The 14,100-nt window shown below is 41.4% G+C and overlaps 1 protein-coding gene across 1 annotated transcript in view; it reads left to right on the forward strand.

Annotated features, from left to right (window-relative positions):
• Positions 1 to 509: 509 nt before the first annotated feature.
• LOC135711502 (uncharacterized) overlaps positions 510 to 14,100 on the forward strand; it is a 225,088-nt gene continuing 211,497 nt past the window's right edge. The window contains exon 1 of the mRNA XM_065234364.1: positions 510 to 1,412. The gene's annotated coding sequence lies outside the window, so the exon portion shown is untranslated. The remainder of the gene's footprint in view (positions 1,413 to 14,100) is intronic.

Genomic DNA, 14,100 nt, shown 5'->3' on the forward strand with positions numbered 1-14,100 from the left:
CTTAGCATATGAAAACGTGATAGCGTGAGTACGTGCGTGATAAAAACGTCAGAAAAGTTGATTATTATTTTGAGAACCGTTGACGCTTCAGCCGACCAACTTAACGAAACTCGATCGTATCTCACCAATCATTTGAACGATCCTCACTTGACGACTCAAGTCTCTCCCGCGATCTTCTCTCTCTATGCTCTCTGTCCCAACCAGCTGTTGCTTACTGATAACAACAGCAGCCTCTCGCTCAAAGTTTACCCAAAGCAATGCCTGAGCGACTTCGTTCAAACAACCGTCCTCCCAAACGGTTTCATTCGTTGCGAACACGTTGCGATCTTCATTTACTGGCCTCCATGCGAATGCAACTTGCGCCCAGGAAAGAAGCAAAATAAGCGAGAGCCAAACCGCAAAACTCATGCTACCAAGGAGAGAGCGAAATGATCATACCAAAACGTTAGGTTTGACACCGTTGGGCTTGGGAAGCCTTCGCCAAAATGTCAGTTGATCGTAGCAGGCCGTCGAGTTCGGAAGTAGTGCACCTTTCGCAGCGCAAGTAGGCTCCATCGGGAGGAAGAAAGACATTTGTGTTAAGGTGAACGCGCGCGCACGTTCGCATTTGAATCGATCACGTTTTGTTGGTTTATTGGATTTTGCAGCAGCAGCAGCAGTAACTTTTCGAAAGTGCGCTCTTGTAGTAAAGTTGTAGACGAGTGGAACGGAATTTTAAGACGCTGGGCGCTTTTGTTTTGAGACGATTTCGGTGGTCGCGTGTTGGGAGCTTATTTCGCCGATCATCTTTATTATCGTTGAAGTGTTGTGTGTATGTGGAAGTCGCCAGTGAAAGAGGAGTGAAATCGTGAAAAAAAATATCTGCTCAATTATTAAAAGGTGAAAATCACTCGTTAAGTTTGAGTGAATTTTTCGATTGTGATTTAAAAAAAAAAAGTGAACCAAAAGCATTTCAGAGGGTGAAAATACGTGCTTTATTGTTAAGGAGAAAATTTCTGCGGGAAATAAAACATCTTGAACCGGGAAACTGTTAATTAATGAACGAAAAGAAAACAAGAGGAGAACGAGGAGAGTCTCTGACCAGCAAACAGTCCGGAGTGTAATGGTTGAGGTTTGCAGAACCGGGTGCAGCCTAGCGTAACCAAAACCTTCTTTGAAGGAAAACTAATTCCCCTCCGAGTTTGTGCCCGTGAAGCACGGAGAGCAGCAGTGCAAGGTGAAACGAGTTCGATCATAAGAATCGTGTGGAACTTGAGGTTGCCGTGGAGCAAAGTAATCTAGAAAAAGGGATAGGTCTTTGATGTTGCTGTGAGCTGTGAGCGAGGAAAAGGCAAGGCCAACGCTATTTACGCCACTCTGATGCTGACATAAACAGCGACTACTACGATTGGCAGAGCAAGGAAAACACACAGGTAAGTCGCGTGTTGGTTTGAACATTCCCAGCCTACTGTCACAAAAAAAAAGAGAAGGGCACACTCTTTCGTTTATTCTTGCTGGCGAATGAACTTGAGAGCTGAACCAAAAATAAAATTGAGAAAATTACAACTTGATCAGGAAAGGAATCTAGTGAAACTACCGTTTTTTTATTCGACGCATGAATCGGGAGTGGGAAAAATTGGGGACAGTTCCTTTCGAAACAGGGAACCAGCAAATATAATGGGAAAGCAAAGTTGACTGAACGATGAATTTTAGCGAAGAGGTATGACTTCTGAAGCGTAGTCGTTTTGCAGAAAAAGTGCTAATTTGATAGATTTTTTTTTAGCGTGATGATATGACTAATAGCTGTCCCAGACTCTAAGCTTCATGGTGAAAGTACGACCATGCAGTTAAGAATCTGTATTACAATGAATTAGCCGCATTATAATAACAGTTGAATGACACAGATTTTTGAAGCGTAGATCCCAAGATCTATTTGTCATATGTTTAAAATACCTCAACAGGATGGTTCGTTTCCAATTATGTTGGAAAGATAATGCAGACCGTTGACAAAATTGTTTATCGACTATCGTAGATATCAACCAGAACTACCAAAGTTCTGCCGCAGCACAGTGATTCAAACAAACCAAAATCGAGCGTATTTTAATATAAGGTGTGTAGTCTAGTGTTTCTGAATGGCCATGGGACCCGGGAAACAGCGAGAATTGGGAAATATTTTAGTTCAAAGACCAGAAAAGAATAAAGTTGCATTCATGACAGTTACTCAACAGAATTTTTTATTTAGCTTCTACAGATAGAGTTCTAAAGCATTGAATACTTGATCAACTTGATTTTAATATTTGTTCTACCAATGAACAGCCTTAGATTCCAACTTTTTCCGTAATTTGTAGTTACTTCTACTCTCAGGAATTTCTTTTGGCCCTGAAGATTTCTTGCAAAAGTCTCTTCCAACTTTTCCAGCAATGTTCATCTGATTTCATTGGACGCTTCTTCCAGAAGTACTTCTCACTTCCACGACAGCTTGTTTTGACTTCCGCTAGAATGTTCATTCAACTTGTTCAGCGTGTTTATGACAACAATCAGTGGAAGTTTCTATTCAATCGTTTTAAACTACCCCAGATTTCGAAATCCCCGGAAGTGTCTTTCGACTTCCTTGATTTGTCTTATTGGCTTCGCAGTTTTTCCTGGCCTCCCCCGGAAGTTTCTTCTGGCTTCCTTCGGTAAATTCTTCCGACTTCTTCTAGAACATTCTTCAGATTTCTCTGGAAGTTAATTCAAACTTGCTTTTTATAAGGTTCTTTTGGGTCTCCTCTGGGATATTTATTGTGATTGTTACCTAAAAATTCGTCTGAACTTGTTTCCCGGAAAAGTGGAACAGATTTACGGGAATCGGGAAACGTGATTGGTTCTTAGAATTATGAATTCATCAGATGGTATAATTATATTTTGTACTACACTTAATTTTACATGACATGTTTGTTTACGTTTCATCCTTTATGTCAAAGATGGATTCCGTCACTTTTTAAATTAGGTATTTCTAAGAGTGTCTTCATTGGATCTAAGTGATTATCAGGATCAAAAATACATAATTTTCAAGATTAAGGTTGATCACCTTCCAGTGGACACTCAGTACTTAGAACCAGGTTGGGGGTTGGTTTTGTTAAAATATTAATCAGCACTACCCATAAATACCTGTTTTTGTCGATTTCCAGCATCATCTTGTTCGTCTAGTACCTTTTCTCTTTCCGATGGCCTCTCTTTTTTTTTTGTCTATATTATAGAGATTTTTAGCCATATGGCTAGTTCATCTCGTGAATGGCCTCTCTGAAATCCGGAATAAACCCGGAACCACTTGGCCAATCTGTTCCAATTTTTAGTAGACCATAATTTCGAACATTTTTCTGATTACTTTGAATTTCATGGTGAAACAAAAAAAGGTATACCCATGCTAAAATTGCTATTCGTAAAAATAAAAACCACACAAAGCGCGTTAGGCCCTCCCCAAAAGTAAAGCAGGTGGTGTTAATTTTGTTTTCCGTACTGAGCACCAAAAAGGTGACCCAAGAGACCTTTCTCAGTGGAATTTACAGCTAGAAATCTAGAGTGTGTGAGAGATCTGGTGTTAATGGTACTGAATATAAACAAAGCAGAAATTCATATGAGAATAAACTGCCAGTTCTACTGTGATCTGTCAAAAGTTCTTGGTAAACAAAAAAGTCAGCTGATCGAACTGTCTCGCGGACAGCCTTAAGGTGCCGACGACAGGGAGGCAGCTCCCACACCTGGACCCTACCTATCGACCCATCAACTCATAGACCGGGGACCAACGGTTTTACTTTCCTTCCGAAGGAAGGCGTGATCAGAGATGTTATGCCGGAGAACATCCGACTGGGATTGAACCCAGGCCTTTTGGGGTGAGAGGCAATCATGCTTGCCACTACACCACCGGCGCTGCTTTGGTGGTGGTCATTTGAAACGCTAATAAATTTTCGGCGTTAACTCGGATTCACATCCGGTCTTCAGCCATGATGTTCCCAAAACTCCAAAGGTTATACATTTTGTAAACGAAGAAAGCCAGCCAACTATAGCGCCACCTAGACCCACGAATGTAGAAGTCACTCGTTTTCGCATACATTTTGTCTATTTTCCCCATACAAACTTGAACCCCTCGCTCCTAGGGCTTGAAGTTTGTGAACCAAATTACTTTAAATTTTAGCAGCGTGTTTCAGGCCCCCAAGCTATCATTCCGGGGGGTAGCGTTTGAAATCCCAGGATTGACCTATTTTGAAACACTCTAGTGGCTACTGATCAACTTTAAGTTTATGGAAAGTCTATTGATGAAAAATCATGAAGAAAGAGCTGTCGCAATCCATGTTTCGGTGTAAACTTGCAGTTGTCCCCTGCTACCGGTCCCCCGAGGGCATCCCTGTGGTTCCAATGTGGTCATTGCTGCATATAAAGTCCATCCATTAGCCTATTCATGAAAAACACGAAGAAAGAGCTGTCGCAAGGCATGTTTTGGTGTTACAATGCAATTGTCCCCTACTACAGGTTCCCTCGACGGCATCCCTGTGGTTCCGAGAGCAGCCAATGTGGTCAAAGATCCATTTAAAGTCTATCGATAGCCTATTGATGAAAACCCATGAAGAAAGAGCTTTTAAAAGGCATGTTTTGGTGTAAAAAGGCAATTGTCCCCTACTATACTATCCCGTGGCTCCAAGTGCGGACAATGTGGTCAATGGATCCTGTTGCGACCCCTCGGTTGGCGCGCCTTTAGTAAAACGAACCGTGCGTTCAGCATGAACATGAACCGTGTGTTCAGCAAGGAAGCACAAGCCGTCACGTCAACGCGGCCGGCTCTCATTTGCTTCGACTGTCACTCATACAACTGCATAGCTTACTTACTTACATAAGGGTCCTGTACACCACCGGAGGTGCAAAGGGCCAACGTGAAAGACTTCCGCCCTGGGCGGCTGCTTGCTTTTGCCTTGACCCAGGTCAGATTCCTATCGACTTGCTTTATTTCCTTGTTGAGGCTCCGCCGCCATGAGCCCCTGGGTCTGCCTCTGCTGCTGCTTTGTCCTACCTGATTCCAATCCAGCGCTTGCTTGCAGATTTCGTTTCCGCCCCTTCGAAGTGTGTGGCCGACTCACCTCAACTTTCGCTCTCAAATTTCTGTTGCTATCGGCTTCTGATGACATCGACGATGGAGCTCGGCATTCGAGATCCAATTGTGAGGCCACCAGGCAAGAATTGTATACCGCAGACATCGGTTGATGAAGACCTGCAGCTTCTGAGTGTTCTCCGCTGATACACACCACGTCTCGCTGGCGTATAACAACACAGATTTCACGTTCGAGTTGAAAAATAGGATTTTGGTGCGTTGACTTATATGGTTTGATCTCCATACATTTCGTAAATTCGCAAAGGCAGCCCTAGCCTTCCTGATTCGTGCACCTCGCCGTCCGACACTATTTGGCTGCCAAGATATTGGAGACTTTCGACCTTCTCCACTGCTTGCCCCGCTACTGTAAAGTTGGAAGGGTTGCCTGTGTTGACATCCAACGATTTGGTTTTGTCGACGTTGATGGTGAGACCATTAAATGTTGTAGTTGAACACTTACTTCATTTTAGCAAGTCTAAGATCACAACATTATTAACGTCTTGACGTCTCGTACTAACAAAATTGTGGAAACTTTAATGAAGTTCTATTGATCTCAGAAAACCTCGATCTAGAGATCTTCGGGGAGTTCCAGAAATCTACATGGTACATGGTGAGAGTTTGGGAGAGTTTCTGTACAAACGACAGTGGCGTAGCTAGGGTAGGGTGAGGCTACTCCCGAACATACTCACCCACCCTGAAATGTCCTACATTTCTGAATAATTCTTCCTTGGTGCCAATTCTCGATCATTGTAGTATTCGCCTTTCTCATCCTTGGTCCAACGTGCTGTCCTTGAATCGGTATATTTCTGTTGACTTGCACAACTCACCCACCGTGAAGACCTGCGTCTGCCACTGATGACGCTATCGCACCGCTCTTCTCTCTCCGTTTCCATTCATGGTTTCGGTACCAGGCCGATGTTATTTGGCTATCTTGCAGCTTCTGCGCTCCTATTCCCTGTATATCGGTTCTTGGGTGCTTGATCCTGGTTGATGTCCTTGTGACCGATTCCTGTCTCGGTAGTTTACGCCTTGCCGATGTTCCTTGGTTGGACGGATGATCCTTCCGATGTTCACGTTATTTGGAAGACCCTTGGTATCGCTAACCGTGAATCCGTGGGATGGAACTCGCTGTGCTTACATGTACATGTATTGCTTGATTCCTTTCTTTGGTTGATCTGACTTCTCGGTTGCCCGGATGATCCTTCCGTGATTCGCCCATTTTGCGCCCATTGGATGGGTGCTATTCTCAAATGGCTCGCAGAATACGTCTTGCGGATGTCCTCAGGTTGAGTGAATATTCCATGTCCGTGTCCATGTGTGGGAAAATAATGTATGTAATATCTGGAAACGTCGCTTCGGCTGGTACATATACTGTTATTACTAACCTGGTAAAATATATGATGTCACCCACAACCAGTATTTGAGGAAGTCCGGTAGATTCGCTCCAATTCGAATGTTGATGCCAAATGTTTGAGGAGGATTGTCTCCAACTATCCATATCCGTGCCAATATGGGACCATCCGACCAGTGACGATTAAGACGAATTGATTTATCTATGTCGTCCGATTGGTTGTTTGCAGATACCCCTAATGTCTGCTGGTGATGAATACAGGACACCGTAGTCCTGTTCTTTCTCGTTTGACTGGAATGCTCCTGGATCCGAAAGGTAGACTGCTGACACCCCTAGTGCCTACAACCTTAATTGTTGAATCATCCGTGGACACCCAGTGTCTGGTAGAAATTATACTTGAACATCCGTTATGTCCAAGCTAGTGTATCTAATCCATGGGCACCCTGTGTACCCAATCCGTGGTGTTTGATTTTGAGCACCCCTTCCCCCCTGTCTATGTGGATTGGGTTTGAGCACCCTTGTACTCTTGCCTTGGATGAGTTTGTGCACCCTTTGTGCACAAACCGTGGGATGGCTGGAGGCACCCTTGTGTCCTTGCCTTCGAATTGGTTCGAACACCCTTGGTGCTCGACCCTTGGAGATTGCTAGAACTTCCTTGTGTCTTAGCTTGGGATGTGAAGTTGAGCACTCCTTGTACTCAATCTTTGGATTGGCGAATAGATACCGTCGTGTCATAGCCTTGGAATTGGTAATGAGCACCGATGTGCCCAAACCGTGGAGTAGGTAGCAGACACCCTTGTGCCTGCATGAATATTGATTGAGCACCCTGTGTACTCAAGCTGTGGTGTGAAAATCAAACACCCTTGTTGCACCCTTGGAGATTGCTAGAACACCCTTGTGTCTGACACCATTCGAATGCCCCTAGCGATCGAATTGGATTTGGATCCATCAGTACTCCTAGTGATAGCATCCCATCAAACATCCTGCGATTGCATCCATATCTTGATGTAAAATTTCCGTGTAGGTGCATGATATTGGATAGTGGTAGGTGGTGTTATTGGTCCATGCTGAACAATTCATGATTCCCTTCCGTTACATCAAACGATCTTCAGATCAGGCATAGAATGAAGACCATGGTGATCAACGCAGCTCGATTGATCAAACGTGGGTATGTCTTCGTAGAATTCGAAAGCACGGTTGTATACGAAACCATTCCGTGTGTTGTCCTTTCACAGATCAGGCACAGTCAGCGCAAATTAAAATCCTCTTCAAACGATCAGCTGATCAATGAGCCGACTGCCTGTCTTCATACCAATGGAAAGCGAAACTGTTCCATGTGTTGCGTTGTCTCCAAGGTTTCCAAGTATTCCAAACGGTGGTGACGTCACGTCGTAGATGATTTTCGAGAAAGGATGGTTGGTGTTAGTGCCATGAAAGTAATGCCTAGCTCGGCTAGACATATACGTGTAAGCTGCTTACCTGACCAAGTAGGTGCAGCTTCCCGATTCCATTCGATCCGTGAAAAGAGAAAATTTCTTAGGTGTGACGTAATCGTAGAACCAATAATGCTCCAAATCCGAGAGAATACGGTAGTGGCGATACGGTCCGATCCCAAATCTTCTCCGTGAGCTACTATACATATGCGTGAACCCAATGCTTGGATCTCCTTCTTCGTGGCTACAGAGGTCCAAATCCGAAAGTGGAACGGAACTCAACCAATCTGCCACCGATCAGTTGCGTACCGTGACGTTTGTTGCTATGTGCGGCTGCGGTGTTCGTTCTTCGATTTGTGCCCAAACTGTATCCGATCACTTCGTGGGTGTACCGAGTGTATTCCTTGGTTCGATTTGTTTCCGTGACGTCGAATTCGAGAAAAACAGCTGACCAGATATCAGCTGTGATCGTTGGCTGTTGTGGAATCCATACTGTACGTTGCGAGATGTTATTGCTGACATTCACTCCAAGTAGTGTTTTGTTGATGACCGGTAAACAGTGTCAGTATTTGCATTGCGTGTTGTCCATCCGGCTGGACATACACTGTTCAAGTATTTACCTGGAAAACCAGGCCGTTCGCCTAGGTTCAATGCTGTGAAATCCATCGAGACATGTAACTAGTAGAGGTAGGTGATCCTTTATAGTGTGAATGCAAATCCAGTGCCGAATGGGGAGATTTCGATATTCACACGTCCGTTGTATGAAGGATTTGTTTTGCTTGCATCCGATGGTGTAGTCCGTATCGGCCATCATAGACGATAATAGTGTCATATCGATTCAAAAGTGCAATGGCGATGACGAGGTAATATATTGTGCCGCAGTGATGGCTGCTAATTGTATGCCTCCACAGTAACTCCTTATGCTATTGTTCCATTTTGGCGGCCAAGCCATACGGTGACCAACGCTGGCAGTGTCCCTTGTCCGGTTTTCCGGATAATCCGGCTCGAAGGACCATAATGTTGGGTTACCGGACCCTTCCCAACACCGTTTAGGGGGTAATCAAAGGCACTGCCATTTCTGGGGTAGGACCTTCTGGGGCGCATTTATAAGAGCGGATGTAGGCGCTTCAATTGGTTTCCTTTTGAGGTTCCTTCTATCCACATTCTTTATAACACAGCACATCACATATATTTCCATGTCAAGTTTATTCTATTAACATACAATTTATTTACAACACTTTACATATTTACAAGGTTTATTACACAACACACATAACATATTAAATCCTTGTGGCTCTACTCTATCCATCCTTCCTTGAGAGTCAGAGCCGACTAACTATTCCTAAATATATTATAATTGTTGATCCCTACACTGCTAGACGATCACCGCAGTGACGTCATTAGTCCCGATCGTTATCGCTACCTATCCAATCTGTTATCGGTTCCGTGGTAATGTCCGTACGAAAGGAGAGATGGTTCGATTCTACATGGTGAGAGTTTGGAAGAGTTTCTGTACAAACGACAGTGGCGTAGCTAGGGTAGGGTGAGGCTACTCCCGAACAGTTTCATTATATTCAGTGAAGTTCCGAGTACTTCGATCGGATAGCATCAGAACAGTCACATTAACTTGAGGAAATTGACAAGGAGTTCCTTAGAATTATGGGATATTCCGAGAATTCTATGATTGATCCGAAAACTTTTGAAGCTTGAACATTTGATCAATTTAGATAAATTAAAGTAAGCATAGAAAACTTCCTCCAGGGAAAATTTGTGATTTTCGAAAAAGTTCCGTGAGCGTTTATAAACTTTATAAAACTTAAGGAAAATTGTTGAACTTAAAGGCAATAAAATCAATTCCAGTAAAATTGTTGATTTTTTTAAAAAAAGAGAATAAGGCAGGGCATTCTCGAGAATTTAAATGAAACTGAGAATTATTTTAGGCAGTTTTAAAAACATTAGGAAACTTTGACCTATTGAAGAAGTTATGAATTAGTTTCAATAATTTGAACTTCAGACAAATCTTGATAACTTCAGTGAAAATCCTAAAACTATATTATTTATTTCGTAGCGGAAGTCTAAAGAAGTTCCTGAAATTTCAGAATAACTTTGAAAACTTCACAAAAGTACAGAGATCTCCAGAAACATTTCGAGAACTTCATTAAAGTCTATGGAACTTAAGGAAAGATCCGAGAGCTTCAGGAACTTTTATGGACGTTTCGATAGCATCTCAAATAAGTTTAGTAAATCTCCAAAAACAAAAGGAATTTCAGAAGAATTTTTTTTTATTAATTACTTTATTTGTACAGGCTCAATCGAATAAACTTTACAGAGCCGAGTTATCATTTTCGTTATACATTATTGATGTCGTATATTTAAAGTTAAAGGATCTGGACCGGATACTCGCGGTTGTCTCGAGGTTAGTGGAGATTTACAATTTTTTTTGATGGGAAAAGGGAGAGGGAGGTTTGAAATGTGGTTTACGATACAAATATTAAATTAATCCTAAAACATGAACTAGGCTACAAAATACAAACTAAACACAAGGTTAATCAAACTTACAATCTAATGTTAATATTCTTAAAGTAAACATATATGAGTTTCATAAACTCCAGATCGCGTCTAGCCAAAATATCCCGAACTGGAACATTAGGTTGTCTACCTCGAGCCCGAAGGAAATCGTACAACTCAGATCTGACTCCACGATGCTCATTTCAGAAAAGTTTAGTTATATTAGTTTCACTAAATTAGCGGGAAATTTCAAGAAGTTTCCAGATTTTCAGAGAACTTTAGAGATATTAAAAAAAATTATTGAGGTTTTCACATAAGTCCAGAAGCTCACGCAAGATTTTGAGAACTTCGAGAAAGATATTGATCTCACTAATAAAGCTCTGAACAAAAAAAATCAAGGAAGAACAGATATCCTCAGAGCAGAGATATTCCAGAGCAGGGAAATTAAATAAATTTTAAAAAAAGATTCGAGAAATTCAGTGAATTGTTAACACTTTAGAAAAGATTCATGATCGTTTGGAAAATTGTGGAAACTTTAGGAAGTCCAAAATAGTTTCGAGAAGTTAAAAAAATGATAAGAAGTATTGCGAGCATCAGGTTAGATTCTCAAACTACAAAAGAACTTCAAGGCAGTTCAACTAACTTTAGGAATATTTTGCGAACTTTCAAGTAGTTATGAAGACCTCAGAATAGTCCATTCCATATTCAACGGAAATTTCTCATGAACATTCGCTTGGAGTTTACTATCTTAGGCTTAGGCTTCACATGAAGTCTAAAATTCCTCAGAAGTACCATGAAATCAGATTGCAGTTGATGTTTTTCTCGTGGATTTTGTTTCTTCCCAAAACTCCCGTGGAAGCTGATAAGCCTTAAAACTTAACAAGGAATTTGACTCCAGACTCTTGAAAATTTCTTGAAGTATTATAACTTTTACGTTCAGAATTTATAAAATGTGTGGGATGCATATTCTAGAATTAAAAAAAAATCATTTGAAGCCTCTGAGTTTTAAAAATCTATTTGTTACTGAAGATAAATCCATTCTGGATCTATAAAGTTCAATGTGTGAATGAAAATAAATAGGGATATTAAATGGTTTTATTTTAAAATGCATTCTTAGTAAGAACATTATGAAGTTTCATGAAAAATGATAAAATTCCCTGATACTTTCAGGTATTTTCAGGAAAAATAAAATTCCCTGCGAATTTACGGTTATTCAGGTTTTTTCAGGCAGTAGAAGCTTGCAGGTTTAGTCATGAACTTTCTATTGAATCTTTTGCTTTAAAGGTTCCTATCGTAGGTCACTTTTTAGTCACTTTTCTACAACTATAAGTCACTATTTGGTCACTTATTTCTTCAACATGGTCACTCAAATCACTATTTTTGACAGCATTGATCGCTACCAGTCCTGCAAGTGGTAAAATGGACCTGAAACCTGAAACGAAATGATAAAAAATCACAACACATGGGTCATTCCAGCTCAATTGGGTACACCATCTGTGGTCGATGTCACCGATTTGAGCCAAACTTGGCCATAACGCTTATTTTGGCATTCTGAACGAAAGCTTATTTTTATTTTTCTCTGAAATTCCTAGATCCCTCTCGGCTACAACCCTGGAGTTTCGAGATTTTAAAAAATTGCATCTTTCAGATGAGATTACTCCACAACCAAATAAGCTAGTGGTAAAATAGACCTGAAACCTGAAATGGAATGATAAAAATCACAATTCATTCCAGCTCAATTGGGTACACCATCTGTGGTCGATGTCACCGATTTGAGTCAAACTTGACCATAACGCTTATTTTGGGATTCTGAACAAAATCTTTTTTTTTTTATTTTTCTCAGAAATTCCTAGATCCCTCTCGGCTATAACCCTGGATTTTCGAGATTTAAAAAAAAAAATCATCTTTCAGATGAGATTACTCCACAACCAAATAAGCTATTCGTGATCTTAGAGCGTCAAAAAGTTTTTTTTTTAATACTCGGTGACATCGACCACAACTTTTTTAATTCTGTACCCACTTTAGCTGGAATGGCCCATATATTGATTGCAGAGAGTGCATTGACGACATCATTGGGAATAGGAAAACAGGAAGAAGGAAGAATAAAGAGGTGTGAAAATATTAAACATTAGTCCCCCAAACTTTAAATCAGTTATTGTAACCTATTGTAACTTACCTTGTCTACTATTTACAGGAAGTTTTTCAATGCTCGCCATCGAATAAGTTTAACCAACTCGGAAATCCATCTTGTTCTTCTCTTTCACGTCGGCCTATTGCCGACAGATCCATTTAAAGTTTTTTGGAAAGCCTATTCACGAAAAATGAAAAATTTTTGGTGGCTACATTAGTTATATTAGTTTTCCATTTGAATGTGGACACATTAAAAGCGGACTATATTTGACGTAGTTACCACACTCCAAATTTGACCAAGTTATTTTGGGACGAGAATGCTGACCTGCAACAAACTAATGCTAATCAAAATTTCAGCATTACTGATTCAATGACCTTTACCCGCACAGACCCTTGCCGGAGAAATGTTTCAATACCTCAAGCAGAAAATACACAACCCATCGAAACGGATACCGGATCATTAGCTTGCAAAAATTACATCGCGTCCGATGCCGACTCAGGGCAAGGGCATGCTATTAACTTTTCACCTCACTCATTTCGCATGGTATGGACTTTAAATCCGAAAATTCTCCATTGCTGCAATTTCATCCGCAACCATATCTTTCACTCGTCTCTGAGTTGGGGCCTCCCGAAAAAAAAATAACAGTTCATACCTACTACCAAAAGTGAGAGTGTTTTCCGTCGCCAATCTTCTGCAACGATGGACACACTCCGAAAACAAAAGCCCACCGCAACGTTACGTTATCCTTCTCATTCCACATGCGATGCACCCTTACTCTCGGTGACCCTGTGTAACTGTTACGAGCTCATTTTTCAAATTCCTCACCCGCCTCACACTGGGCGTGAGCTGCGTGACGTGGATCTCAAGCGAACAGAAAACAAATTAGCCGAAAATTATGATCCACTATCTTTCCGTTCGCGGCTGATGGCCGACGAAATTGAATCCGTGATTTTGTTTCGCTCGCTTTCCGAATGAAATTTGTCGGTGAATTTCCCAACGTCTTTCCAGATGGGTGCAGATTACCAACGCACTTTGCTAAATGAGTTTGCGCTCGCGGTCGTCGTCAAGTCTCGAGCAAAGGGAATATTTTCCAAGCACTGTCAAAATTGATTGAGTTTTGTTTGGGCGATTGTTGACCTCGCTGCTTTGACTGTGCACAGTTTCCTAGTGGCTTGGGTGATTCGATTGATGATGATGGTGGTACTTTCGCCAAAAAATTGGTGAATTAATGGATTCACTCGACCGGCTGAAGAAAAAAAAAAAAAAGTTCATGTTTGGCTAAAATTGCTGCACGGCGAATTGCATCAGAGTCGGATAATAGGTTCGATTAAAACTTGATCACCGCGTGCTGTGAGCGTGCTTGATTTGCTTTGGTTACGCAATCCGTGCGATATGATTGAGGTGATAGTTGATAAGGTTCGATAACCTACGAATTTATGAGTTGTTTGATTCAGGGTGGTTGACCGAATCATGAATTATCAACAGCGTTTTTCTTTTCTATATGGATTAGCTTGTTTTCGAAGGCAAACAGTTATTCATTAATTCTGAATTCAACGTAACAAAAACATGCCGGCAA

This window comes from Ochlerotatus camptorhynchus, unplaced genomic scaffold (assembly GCF_037179485.1).
Source record: "Ochlerotatus camptorhynchus isolate MF236.1 unplaced genomic scaffold, CSIRO-AGI_Acam_v1.1 ptg000433l, whole genome shotgun sequence".
Taxonomy (NCBI): Eukaryota; Metazoa; Arthropoda; class Insecta; order Diptera; family Culicidae; genus Ochlerotatus; species Ochlerotatus camptorhynchus.